At 41.9% G+C, this 15,000-nt stretch overlaps 1 protein-coding gene across 1 annotated transcript in view; it reads left to right on the forward strand.

Annotated features, from left to right (window-relative positions):
• LOC143277927 (sodium- and chloride-dependent GABA transporter ine-like) overlaps positions 1-15,000 on the forward strand; it is a 65,690-nt gene that overhangs the window by 103 nt on the left and 50,587 nt on the right. The window contains exons 1-2 of the mRNA XM_076582902.1: positions 1-85; positions 3,382-3,440. The exon at positions 1-85 is cut by the window's left edge and continues 103 nt beyond it. The gene's annotated coding sequence lies outside the window, so the exon portion shown is untranslated. The remainder of the gene's footprint in view (positions 86-3,381; positions 3,441-15,000) is intronic.

A 15,000-nucleotide genomic window follows, 5' to 3' on the forward strand; every position in this document is an offset into this window, starting at 1 on the left:
AGTTATTTTAGACTGTAGCAGGTCTCTCTCTGCGGTGTCAACAAGCCAGCGACTGTGTTGCTTTGTTGAGTGCTTCATCAGTGAGGTCTGTACATATGTGTTCATTTTCTCTCGACATTTTTTTTTACAGATCTTTTTTGCCCTTATGTTCGCGAATGTGCCTATCTTTCAAGAATGATGATGATGTGATTGATTCATTGTTTGCTTCCAATTTCTGCTGTCACCCTTCTGTGCACTGTAGTGTTGAAACCAAACGTCATCAAGGGACTAAAGGGGAAAGTGCGGCGATGCAACTGTTTGGTCATCGATCAGAGTCAGATTTCGGAATTCATTTTTTCATGCAATGATATTTATTTCGATCAGAACGAGTGCTGGAGTGGTTTGTTTTCCGTTCGCGAGTTGTTGTTATCGTAAAGATGTTGATGAACAAAACTTGGTGTTTCACTTCATTAGCTCGAGTTTAGGCATTATTTAACAGAAAACCGCACTCACACAATGTTAAAATGTAACTTTGGTATTTAAGATTGCAGAGTAATATAAGCCGATACCTTTTTATTTTATATATTTGATATATTCAGTGACAAGGTCGAATGCTGTTGAATGAATAATCTTCAAAATAATGTGTGGTGTGTAACTTAAGTAGTGATACCACTTTATAAATGCTTGCAGCAATTCTGCATACAGAATCAGCATACATACTTTTTTTTTTATATCTTATCATAAAACTAAAGCAATTTATAGATTTTAATGGGAATTTATTATTACTATTTATTTTTAGAATTAATAGAATTTGTAAAACATACCCTAGAAGTTCTACAAAGGAAGCCAGTATTGGAATATGTCATTAACATGATATGATTTACTAGAATTAGTAGAAAATCTGTACAAGTTTAACAAAAACAGACAAATATTGGAATATATAGATAATGAAGATGTCATGGTTGAAAATAACTTTAACAAGCTATTTACAGGTACACACACTCTGTTATATGGTTTTGATTGATGTGTCATGGTACATGTCCTGTTCATGTACAGGAGTGTTTCTTTCCTGCACACATAACTCAGAACACATGGCCAAGTAAATAGGAAATGCCCATTATATTTTGAAAAACAAGAGCATGAAAACCATGTGACTTAAGTGAAAGTTTTATGAATTGAAATATATATATATATATATATATATATATATATATCATGTATGTATGCATGCACATCTGTGTGTGTGATATTGTCAGTGATAAAATGAATTCATTTATATATACAGAAATAATGATTGCATGGTATGTGCGTGTGCGTGCATGTGTGTGTGTGTGTGTGTGTGTGTGTGTGTGTGTGATATTCTGAATCTGAATGATAAAATGCATTCGTTAATGTATAAAGAAAACATTAATAGTGATTACTTTAAAAAAATCTTTCTTTAAAAAAGAAATCCTGTTCTCTCGCTTTACTTGTTTCAGTGTGAAGATTATGTTAGGACTACGAGTTTAAGACATAGAGCAGTACTGATTTTAAGACAGCAGGAAGGAAAGGCTTGTCTTATCACAGTGCTGCAGTCCATCCTTGACTGGAGCTGACGTCAGTGGAATGAGCTGGGAATGTTGAGTGGGATCAGTGGAAATGTAATACGCTGGAAACTTCCTTTATGCATGACTAGCCATTTCAGTTTACATGTATACAGATGTGTGTACTTGCGTTGTTGATTATTTAAGGTGAGCAAAACATCAATATTCTGGAAAGTAAAATAATGTGTGGAAACTTACAACTAAATTTGGCTTAGTTGTGTGTGTGTGTGTGTGTGTGTGTGTGTGTGTGTGTGTGTGTGTGTGTGTGTGTGTGTAACTTAAAAAAAACTAACTTCCTGAGACTAAATAATGTATTTGTTGAAAAATACCAGCTGTACCAACACTTTGCTTTTCATTGCACAAAGTAGATATTTAATTATTATGCTCAGTCTTATGAATTATCTTTTTCTCTCTTCTCATTTCTTCTGATACCAATAGTTATAATTTTGGGAATGTAAGTGTTAGTGTCTGTGATTTTTGTGTGTGTGTGTGTCTATGGTGAGAGGTAGGGGGTGTTGTGGGCATAAGGTGTAATTTCTGTTTTGTACATAACATGATATCATATAAGATGTATCATATTACTTTTTTTTTTTTTTAATGAAAACCTATCCAGCACCATTAAATCACGGACATCCAATGATCAAAAAGTCATAAATACAGCTATCTTTTTATAAGATAATGGAAAAGAAGTATTGAAAGACACAGGTTCTTTGTGTAAGCTGTTGCTTTTCCAGTTTTGGAAAAAATAAACAAACATATTTTATTTCATGGAGCTAAAAGAAAAAAGAAAGGTAAGCTGACTAATCAACTTTCATTCTGGATGTGATAGGCACATGGGCAGGGTTACATTAGCGATCTTAGCAGTTAGCACCACTGACTGTGTTGACTTCAGAATTTTCCCAAGTGAAAAATGATGATGGAAGGAACAAAAAGAGAAAGAGAACAAAACAACAACAACAAAAGTGGGAAAGAGCCTTCCAAGGATGCTGAGACTATCCTGCTCATTTGCAGAAATTTTATGCATCCACTGATTTCTCAAAAAACAACAACAAAAAACAAAACAAAACAAAAAACCAAAAAAAAAACAAACTTTCCCAAGTCTGTATGATTATTCCATAGACTTATGGAAATTCTGAAAGCTAAGCAAACTTAGTGCCATTGACTGATTAAGATCAATGGTGCTACCCACACACCCTGTGTATATGATTAATGAATTGAAGTTTTCAAGCAAGAAGATAACTTGTTTGTGAAAGAAAAAGAAAAAAAGAAGCTAACTGAGCTCAAGAAATTGTTGTCGGACTTTTGCTTTAGCAACTTAGCACTATATGATTTACATTTACTGGTTATTTGTTAACCCTTAGTCATGTGTGTGGACTTCCGCTTAACGTCTTTTCGCATGTGATATCAGACTCTGTGCCGCGTGTGCACATGCATGCACATGTTTGTGTGCATGGGTGTGTGTGTGATACTGATAGTATGTGTTATTTTCTTCTTTTGATTTGCACTGATTGTATAAACCAGTGCAAAACAATATATTTTTTGTTTTTTCATTATTTCAGTTCTGTTGACTTATAGAAAACAGTACATAATTCATTTTATTATTGCTTTCAAGTATTCATGTCATTTGTTTGTTCATCTATTGAGGAAGAAGTTTGGTAATTGTTATTGACAGACCATATCGTCACAGTACACTTTTTCGGTATGTGACAGAATTGTACTGTTAATTTGTAACGCTGTGATTTGTAAGTCATTGAAAGTTTTGAAATATGTAATTTATATCATACAGTACTGAGTACTGTTTTGTTTTTCTTTTCGACAGATTTTTTGTGTGGGAAAGCAGGCTGTTGATTCTGGTGAGAGAGCAACCCTGTAGTCCAGGTATGGTGATACTGCTGTTTTGTTTTTGTCTTGTGTGTGTGTGTGTGTGTGTGTGTGTGTGTGTGAGTGTGTGTTCGGGTATGGTGATACTGCTGTTTTCTTTTTGTCTTGTGTGTGTGTGTGTGTGTGTGTGTCCAGATATGGTGATACTGCTGTTTTCTTTGATACTCCTGTTTTCTTTTCATCTCACAGACAGACACACACACACAGACACACACACACACACACACAGACACACACACAGACACACACACAAGAAAAACACACAGACAAACACACACACACACACACACACACACACACACACACACACACACACACACACACACACACACTTTCTCTCTCTCACTCTCTCTTACTCACTCACTCACTCTCTCGCTCATTCTCTCACTCCCTCCACCACTCCCACACACCTACATGCATACACACAAGAGAGAAAGAGACAGAGGGGGGGTGGGGGGTGGGGGGGGGGATGCAATCAGGTGCACAGTCTGGTCATTACCTCACTGTCTCACTTGCACAAACAGGCACCCTGTGATAATAAAGGAGTTATTTTTGGCGGAATCTGTCCGATAGATGCAACAGTGTTGGCTAAAGGAGGAAGATTTGAATCAGTTGCTTTGTCGGTCTTGTAAAGGTCTGTCTGCCCATACCAGCCTGCACCGAGTCAGCGGGAACGCCATTGTTTCCCAGTAAAGCCCCAAATTAGCACACCAGTGCCTCATTGGATTAAACTTGATCCATGGCTTAATTAATTAACAGAAAGTTCAGAAAGCTTTCAGAAAACTTGAAGCAGTGCAATTGCTTCAGGTCATGTTCTTGGGTGAGCCCTAGCAATGAAAAGCTCAAAGTGATGGAGATTATGGGATGAAATTGGGACATGGATTCAGGGATGGAATTTAGAAACAAAAATGTCTTTCTGATTTTTGTGGCTTTTAAAATCTTTAATATGAATATAATAAATTAGGGCTGTTTTGGTGTTAGCAATCATTATTCATCAGTTTTATGCTGGCTTTGCTCTACTGTTCAGTGAAAGAGGCAACATGAAAAAAAAATGGCAGAATTCAAGACAGTATAGTGGTGATAACAGATAAGTTTCAGAGGTGCAGAGAAAAAGAAAGTTTACGAAGGACATCTGTTTAAAAACAATATGAGTGTTGAGAAGAAGATGGTTTCCTTTCCCTCCTTTATATTCCACATTCTGAGTCTCTCCCTTCCATATATATATATATATATATATATGTATATATATATATATATATATATTTGCACATACACAAACCTCAAACATGTTCATGAATACTTAAAGCACCCATACCCATTTACACATTCACGCACTGGTTTGCATAGATATACATAAGTAAAGTTGAATACCAGATGTTGTGATTATGTGTATAAAATATTTATATGATCTTTCGGAAACAAGCTGTACAACTGTTAAAAAAAAACAACAAAAAAAAAACTGTCTCTCATGATCCCCTGAGGAAATAGAAAATGTGAGGGAGGTTGATAAGCACAGGAAAGATCATTTGTGCAAGTACACCAAGTGGAAAACTGGGAACAGGATGTGCTGGTATGGGTCATAGCCGGTTTTTTTTTCCAGTTCTTTGCGTGTGTGTGTGTGTGTGTGTGTGTGTGTTGTTGTTGTTGTTGATGACATCGATACATGTCAGTTGTGCGCAGTTCCAGTATTGCATCAGTTGCAAAGGATGGAAGAGAAAGAAGGGGGCGTGGGCATGCGAGAGAGGGGGAGAGGGGTTTGCTTTGATTTGCTGTGCACTATCAAGGCCTGCCTTTCAAATGTCGCAGTTTGTGATGACTGTGGTAGTATGGCTATGATTTTAGTTGTCTAAACACCACAGCATGTGATTGGGAACATTACAGTGGCCAGGTTGAAAACGACATTGGGGAAACGGCAGGCACTGGGGGAAGGGGGAGTTATAATTTATATTACTTGTTGAAGTGATTTGTAACACTTGTCATTGCATTGTGTTATATGTTTATTGATGTAAATTGATAACCGCCATTAATAATTTGGAAGTTGCTATTTTTAAAGGTTTTGAGAGGAAATCTTAGAAGCTTTAAAAAGAAAACCAAGCGAATTTTGCTCAGAAAAGCATTGTGCATGCTGTTTATTTTATTAAAAGTAAAACAGCAAACAGAGAAATATATGTTTGTGGACCTAAGAGGTGCAAGACAGGCACATGCAGACACAGACAGACAGACAGACAGACAGACAGACAGACAGACAGACACACACACACACACACACACACACACACACACACACACAAACACACAACATGTATTCACTTAACAAGCATGCACACATACACATGTGTTCATACTCTCACACACACACACACACACGTACACACACACGCATCACAAACACATGTGCACGCAAACACATGAACATAGGCACATGTGCGCATGCGTGTGTACACACTCGCATGTAAACACATGCACCTGCAGAAATGTGCTCATGTGTGCTCGCATGGACACACACGTGTTCATACTCTCTCACACACACACATGCACACACACACGCATCACAAACACATGTGCACGCAAACACATGAACATAGGCACATGTGCGCATGCGTGTGTACACACTCGCATGTAAACACATGCACATGCAGAAATGTGCGCATGTGCGCTCACATGGACACACACACACACACACACACACACACACACACACACACACACACACACCACCCACCCACCCACAGACCGACAAACACACACGGCCATTCAGATTTTCTCTCACCCATTCACCTCATTTTTTTCTCACAGCTCTCATCTTCAACCTGCCGAAAGTTCCTTGCACTGCACTTTCCCCATTTCCCCTGCTGTCTGCTGTCTGGACGTCACACACGCCCACATCTTTCATTACCGAAGTAATTAACCTGGTTGATTAGTGATTGAGCCTTATCTGTGGGCCAGAAGGACCAGGCTAGAAGGAGGTGGTTCCTAGGGACTGATAAGCAGGGATAAGTGACAGTGGGCTGTTTCTTTGGGATGGGGGTGGAAATGGCCAGACTGCAGGAGTGTTCTCAAAAGTGTGAGTGAGATTGTGTGTGTGTGTGTGTGTGTGTGTGTGTTTGCGCACATGCCAGTCTGTGTATGCTTTGTGTGTGTGTGTGTGTGTGTGTGTGTGCGCACATGCCTGTGTGTGCATGCTTATATGTGTGTGTGCGTGTGTGTGCGTAAAAATGTGTTTTTGAATTTCTGAATCTAAAAAAATGTTTATTGGTGCATTTTATTTAGGCTTTTACATGCATCAGCAATTAACTGGCCATGCATGCAGTCACTCTGTTTTGGGGGTGGTGGTGGGGGGTGGGGGTGGGGGGGTGCTTGCTGGGAATGTTTACGTTTTCATAACCCACTGACTGCAGATAAGGATTAAGTTAAAAAAAAAAAAAAAAAAAAAAAAAAAAAAAAAAGTTTTTTTTAACATGAATATAATTTCATCAGTATCAGTGTATGTATGCACATGAGAGTGATCGAGTGACTAGCAGATCAGCACATAATGTTGACTGGGGAGAGTGCAAGGAAACATCCTCCACACTCAACCCAGCAGGCGGTGGACCTTCAGATTGGAAGGCCGACACTCTCTCTAGTCTAACTGGCCCGCTTATGAATGAAATTCAGGCTGCTGTCCCTGAGGAAAGGTTGATGCCTCAGCGCTGTATGCTTTCATTTCTTTTTTTTCCTCCTCCTTCTTTTTTGTTCTGCATGTTAGATATAAAACTGTTTTATTTGAAAGCAGATTTGCTGTAGGGTTTTGATGGGGGCGTCTTGTTTTTTGGTTGTGATTGACAGCTCTTACTAGTCTTAGGGCATGCATTTTTTTTTTTTTTTTTTTAAATCTTGGTGTGTCATCTCCATCTAAAGATTTGATAATCAAAAAGCATCTGTATAGGTTTGGTGGAGCTGGAGAATGATTCCTGGTTCATGCCTGATTTGAGTCTTCATCCTTGTAACTTTGGCTTTGTGTGTGTGTGTGTGTGTGTGGGGTGGGGCAGGAGTTCTGACCACAAGGCCACACTCCACTCTTAGATGTTAAGAGGTGAAAATTGATCACATGGTAAGTACTCTCAGGAATGATGTACCTCACTCTCTTCTCTGAGAAAGAAGGCAGAGAGAATGAAGCTTGAGGACAAATAAGAAGAGCTTGAACAGAAGGGGTGACAGAGAGAGAGAGAGAGAGTATTGATTTTCCATTGCTTTGCGTTTGCCAGTGCAGATATATGCATAACACTTTGCAGAGTCAGAGACAGACGCAGTGTTTACAAACATCAGTTGCAAGTAAGAGTGATTTTATTTTGCATACCATGGGTTTGTCATTTCCTTCTGCATCTGTGTGTGTGTATGTGTGTGTGTGTCTTGTGTTGTGCTGTGTTGTGTTCATGTTTTTTTGAGATTTATCATTGCTTTGCTGTTAAGTATATATATATATATATATATATATGTGTGTGTGTGTGTGTGTGTGTGTGTTAGAGAGAGAGAGTTATCAGTTTCTGGAATGAGTTCTGAGAAACAAGAAATAGGTCTGTAGAAAGGAGAAAATGGGACAGTTGATTATGCTCAGAACTTTTTGATTTGCATGTGTGTGTGTGTGTGTGTGTGTGTGTGTGTGTGTGTGAGAGAGAGAGAGACAGACAGACAGAGACAGAGATAGGAGGCGATGTGCTGTGTGAGAGGCAGAGATAGAAATGAGGGTGAGATGGCTAGTGTGTCCTGTTCACATCATGTCCATGATCGTCAACAGGAACACGGTGTTCACAGGAGCCGTTGTCTTCCCTGATCTATTCCTGTTGTGTCGGTCATACAGTATAATGCAAGTTACACTAGTCTGCTGTGTCCTTTTGAAGACCACTGTCACATAGCGTAAGGTCAGTTGGGTTTGGTGTGTCGCGTGGGGTGTGTTGGCATGCGTGGTGCTGCAGTCGTGGTGAAATGGTGCACTCAGTGGGTCATGTTTTGCTGGTTTATACCTCATTTCAAGTCTGGGGTTATCTTTTGGGTCCAACCTTTGACATGTTTTTTTTGCACGTTGGGTTCAGCAGTGGGCTGAGATTGTGTGGGGTGAGTCACGAGCCTGTGGATGCACAGGTGAGTTCCGGTTGGATGAATGATTATGTGCGTATTGTGAGGGAGAGAGTGAAAGAGAGTGGGGGTGTGGAGGGGGAGGGGGGCATGGGGGAGAAGAGAGAGAGATATACAGAGTGAGAATAGATTAACATCAGAATGTGTCATGAGTAACAAGTAAAGGCCATTCCGAGAGAGAAGATGTGCATAGAGCGTTTACACATCATGAGGTCCATGATGGTCAGTCAGTTGAAACATTGTTCACAGAATGTGCCGAGCAGCAAACAGGACCAGATCTCTTCCTGTTGGGTAGAATACTAGACATGACATATTCTAAACTTTGTTCTGTTGCATCCTTTTGAAGACTGACCCCTGTCACGTGTGAACTCAGTTGGATACAGTGTGTCCCGTGGGAGAGGGGATGGGGGATTGATTGATTGATATGGATACTTATATAGCGCCTATCCTCGGTCGGAGACCAAGCTCTAAGGGGATGTTAGAGAATTAGGAGGACATAATAGTATTGTGAGTGCTGTCATATCATTTTGAAATATTATTTGTGGGGATTTTGTAATTTTTGTACTTTGCATTCTTTCATGTATATTGTGTATTGTTAAGTGCACTTTGAGCTGCAGGTTAAACAGTGTGTAAATACCCATTTGGCGTTATCATTAGCATTATTGTTATTGCTGCTGCTACTATTATTATTGTTGTTGTTATTATTTACCATTATGATGATGGTGGTGATGATGATGGCGATGATGACTATGACTTCCTCAGTTATTGGGAGATGAAACTTTTTGAAAGTCAGCTTGGCAGAGCTTTTTTTTTCCCCCCCTAAAACTCTTCCTGCTTCCTGTTCAGTGTAGGTTAAAAACCCAAAACTCCCCCCCATCCACTCATGAACAAAAAAAAAAGAAGAAAAAAACCCCCCAACAAACCAAAGAAGAAAGAAAAAAAGAAAAAAGAAAAAAAAGACAGAAAAAAGGACCACTTCTCTCTTCCATCTGCTTGGTATGATGGAGGGGGTGGGGTGTGTGGTGGGTGGATGGTGAATGGGGGTGGGCGGGTAGGATAGGAACAGTCACACAGTGTTCAAGGAGAGGTGGTTGTGTGCAGGGTGGGTGAGAGGGTGGGGAGGTGGGGGATGCGAGGAGGAGGAGGAGGAGGGGAAGGAGAGGGGGCATAGGAACAGTCTCATTGTGTTCAACAGTCACCTGAGTGTTCATGAAAGCTTGGGGAAGAGATGACTGTTTACCACTCACCAACGCAGGTGCCTGAAAATGAGGGTATCATTACATAATTTTTAAAAATAATATTATTAGGATGCTGCTACCCTTCTCCCCACTCTGTTGTCTGTTCAGCCTGTTCACTCTGTGTGTGTGTGTGTGTGTGTAAAATGGAAGGGTGATGCATTAGGCAGGGGAAGCTTGAGAGAGGGGGGGGGGGGGGGGGGGGGGGGGGGGGAGTTTCAGATACAGCCCACAGGCCCATTTCCTTTTCTTTTTTTTTCGTGATGTGCCTGTTTAGTCTCTCCCTCCAAAGACACAGCTTTCCTGTCCTCTTGTTTTACAGTGCATTAATAAGAGAGAGAGAGAGACAGAGAGAGAGAGAGAGAGAGAGAGAGAGAGAGAGCAGCTAAGGAGGTAGGAGGAGAAGGGGGTGGGGGGAAGGAGGAAGGGGGTTGTTTCCATGTTGGAAGGCCTCTGTGTGTGTGTGTGTGTGTGTGTGTGTGTGTGTGTTTTAAATAGAGGCTGCCTTTTTTTTTTTTTTCTTTTTTTTTTGACAGAGAGAGAGAGAGAGAGATCAGACTGATCTTTATTGAGGGTGAATGAGTAAGCTTATACAGCTTTGTAATCATCCTGCCTCTCAGAAAAAAAGGAGAGAAGATTAAAAAAAATAAAAGTGTGTGTGTGTGTGTGTGTGAGAGAGAGAGAGAGAGAGAGAGAGTATTGAGTGCATTTTAGAGAGGGAGTGCCTGTCTGTGATAGGGAGAGTGTGTACGTGATAGTGGGAAATTCTGAGGTCTGTGACAGATTGGGTTTTGCATAGTGAAGCTTGTCCAGCAGCACAGCTTGTCCTACGTCACTCAGTCAGTGGCACTTGCGCTGTGACACAGATATGTATCCACCAGTCTTCAGAGGTGTGAACATGTGTCTTGTCTTCCTGACCTACTCTTTTTGACATGTTCAGGTGTGTTACTGTAAGTGTGTTTGTGGGTATGCAATATGTGTGTGTGTGTGTGTGTGAGTGTGTGCATGCGTACATGTGTGTGTGTGTGTGTGTGTGTGTGCATTTGGCATTGTTTGTTTTGTGTCTGTATGCATGAACGTCGAAAGGAGAGGGGAGATGGAAGAGCTGGATGAATGAGCATGCATGTTGTGTGTACATACATGTCCCCGAAAACTCTGTGCGAGGGAGGGAGGGAGGGAGAGAGAGAGAGAGAGAGAGAGAGAGCATTAATGCATTCTTTAAACTGGGGGGTAGGAGAGAGAGAGAGAGAGAGAGAGAGAGAGCATCAATGCATTCTTTAAACTGGGGAGTGGGAGAGAGAGAGAGAGCATTAATGCATTCTTTAAACTGGGGGGTGGGAGAGAGAGAGAGAGAGAGAGAGAGAGAGAGAGAGAGAGAGAGAGAGCATTAATGCATTCTTTAAACTGGGGACAGAGAGAGAGAGAGAGAGAGAGAGAATCACAGGTGTGGTGGGTGGGCGTGGGTGTTTGTGTGTGCAGAGAGAGACAGAGATAGACAGACAAGAGAGGGACATTGCAACTTCAGCCCACACTGGCCAACATCAAGAACCCATTTGATATTATTGGATGAGTCTGCCGATTCACAATGACAGACTGACACTGTGATAGGGCTGCGAGGCAGGGGAACTAAGCTGGCCTTATTCATCTTCACACTGTGTGGAATTCCTCTTCAGTCTTCCCCCCCCACCCCCCTACTCCCCCTCCCCCCCCAAAGGGTAGGATGATCAGGAGGGGTGGAGGATAGGGGGAAGGGGGATGGGGGTGGAGTGAGGTGTGTAAATCATGGGGAGTGATAGATGCAGCATCACAGGGGATTGGAACAGAATTGGTGTCGTGCACAGATTACATGCTTGCTTTGGAGACCCCCCCCCAAAAAAAAAACGATAGTGGTTTTCGCTTGGAACTGAACTGTGATTACAGCCTGCAGCCATGGCTGAATTGAAAGTTATGGATTCAGTTCTCTCCTTCAAATGTGCACATGTATGTGTGTGCATTGGCACTTGCCCATGCGCGCTCACTAGTGAGCACACTCACATACTCTCTTCTTCTCTTTCTAGTGCCAGTGTGTGTGCATGCACCCATACATGCTCTTTTCTGTCTTGTGCTAACGGGTGCAGTTAGTCATAGTCATACTCTTCTGTGTCTTGTACTAATGGGTGCACTTACTCACACTCACTCTTCTCTGCCTTGTGCGAATAGGTGCGTATACTCATGCAAGCTCCTCTTTGTCATGTGTTACTGAGTGTGCACACTCATACATGCTCTGCTCTGTCATGTGCTAATGTCTGTGCACACCCATACATGCTGTGCTCTGTCATGTGTGTGCACTCACTCATACGCTTGCTTCAGTGCCTTTTGCTAATGTGTGCATACTCTCATGGTGCTCTGCCCTGCCATGTGCTAATGCGTGCACACACTCAGGAATACATATGCTCTGCTCTGTCATGCGCAACTGTGTGTGCACACTCGTACATGCTGTGCTCTGTCATGTGTAGATGAGTGCACTCACTCACAGTCATACGTTTCTTCTCTGTCAGGTGCTAGTGTGTGCACACTCACACATTCTTTGCTCTGTCATGTGCTAATGTGTGCACACTCTCACATTCTTTGCTCTGTCATGTGCTAATGTGTGCATACTCTCATATATGCTCTGCTCTGTTGTGGGCTAATGTGTGTGCACTTATGCATGCCCTGTTCTGTCTTATGTTAATCACTTAATGTGTGCACACACTCATACATGCTCATTTATCTCTGTGCTAATGTGTGCACACACTCCTACACACTTCTTCTCTGTCATGTTCTAAACCTGTAACTATTGTTCATATCGGATGCCATGTGCTAATGCATGCACACACTCATGAATACATATGCTCTGCTCTGTCATGCGCTGCAGTGTGTGCACACTCGTACATGCAGTGCTCTGTCATGTGTTGATGAGTGCACTCACTCACAGTCATACGTTTCTTCTCTGTCAGGTGCTAATGTGTGCACACTCTCACATTCTTTGCTCTGTCATGTGCTAATGTGTGCATACTCTCACATTCTTTGCTCTGCCATGTGCTAATGTGTGCATACTCTCACATTCTTTGCTCTGTCATGTGCTAATGTGTGCACACTCTCACATTCTTTGCTCTGTCATGTGCTAATGTGTGCACACTCTCACATTCTTTGCTCTGTCATGTGCTAATGTGTGCATACTCTCACATTCTTTGCTCTGTCATGTGCTAATGTGTGCACACTCTCACATTCTTTGCTCTGTCATGTGCTAATGTGTGCACACTCTCACATTCTTTGCTCTGTCATGTGCTAATGTGTGCACACTCTCACATTCTTTGCTCTGTCATGTGCTAATGTGTGCATACTCTCATATTTGCTCTGCTCTGTTGTGGGCTGATGTGTGTGCACTCATGCATGCCCTGCTCTGTCTTGTGTTAATGTGTGCACACACTCATACATGCTCATTTATCTCTGTGCTAATGTGTGCACACACTCCTACACGCTTCTTCTCTGTCATGTTCTAAACCTGTAACTATTGTTCTTATCGGATGCCACACCTTCACATTGGGCTTATTCTGTCCCCCCCCCGCTCCCCCACACCCGTCTCCGCCCCACCTCCCGACCCCCCATTTAAAAAAAAAAAGTTTTAAAAGCAGTTGTGTAACATGATATATGGATCAGTCTGCACATGTTGACACTTTGAAATTGGAGCTGTCCGTGTAGTGTATCGCACAATTGTGTTTAATGGGTTGGTTACAAAAATGTGAACGAGGAGACTGGCGACAAGCCATGCTGCAGTGTCAACAGGACACTGATGGCGCCGGAAAGGTCTTGAAAGGTGCTCACTCACAGGATGCCTACACTCGTGGACATGTTGTCTCTTCCTCTCCTCCTCCATTGTCTGTTGCTGTCTTGTCACTTGCACGCACGCACACACACACACACAGAGAGCACACACATGTACTCAACTGCACATACATGTACATACACATGCCTGTCTGCACGCACGCAAGTGCACGAACGCGCTCACACACACACACACACACACACACACACACACATGCATCACGCACAGTACTCGTGCGCACCTGCACATGTGCATGCTCACGCACATGCACACACACACACACACACACACACACACACACACACACACACAAAGAGTGTATCACACACACCATCCCACAACATAATCAAGGAATTATAAATAGACCTGTAACTTTGACACATAGTTTTGTTTCTCATGATTGACACATAGCTTTGTTTCTCATGATTGACACATAGCTTTGTTTCTCATGATTGACACATAGCTTTGTTTCTCATGTTATGGATTGTACATCATTGTTTATAGGTCAAAACCATTCCTGATATAAAGTAATAAACCTATTACATCACTGAAAGAATAATGTTAAAGCTAAAATTTGATACACTGTATTGCATTATACCGAATAGCGTCGCACTGTAATTGATGAGTTTGTTTTGGCGCAGCATTGCTGTGCATTGTGCAGTTCTTCAGCCACATCAGGGTTGCCCTTTGTGTGAAATTCAGGCTGCTGCCCGTCCCTAGGGGGGAGGAATGAACCCAGCTGACATGGAAATCCCATTGATATCAGCTGGTGAACGTGTGCATTCTGGTGCAGTCTCTCAGCACCACTTGTTTGTTGTGTCTGTTAGTGAATCTTTCGCCGTTGTGTAGGCGACGTCTGGCTCACAGCGAGGCTTTTAACCCCTTGATTGCTGACAACGTGCGTGCTTGTCGATTAAGAGCTATCCGCCTGACTGAGCAAACAGTATCAGCTTCCATGTCAGGGTGTCGGGCACCATGCGTGACGTGGGTTTTATGTTCTTTGAATAAGTTCTGTTTCAGCAAAATCAATGACATTGACAGCATTGAAAAGTACACAGAAAGTAACTTCTGCACTTCAAACTTGTGCCACCACACTCATCTCATTTCGTCAGGGTTCATCAGTAAAGGGGTTAATTAATACTTGGTGCTTCTGAGACTGTTTGTTATATTAGTTTAAGTTATGTCCTTCAAGCTCCAGGTTTCTCTCTCTCTCACCGAGACTGTATGTTATATTAGTTATGTCCTTCAAGCTCAAGTTTTTTTTTCTCTCTCTCTCTTTCTCTGTCTCTTTCTCTCTGTCTCTCTTTCTCTTTCTCTCTCTCTCTTTCTCTCTCTCTCTCTCTTTGTCTCTCTCTGTCTCTCTGTC

The sequence above is a fragment of the Babylonia areolata genome, chromosome 35 (genome assembly GCF_041734735.1).
Source record: "Babylonia areolata isolate BAREFJ2019XMU chromosome 35, ASM4173473v1, whole genome shotgun sequence".
Classification (NCBI taxonomy): Eukaryota; Metazoa; Mollusca; class Gastropoda; order Neogastropoda; family Buccinidae; genus Babylonia; species Babylonia areolata.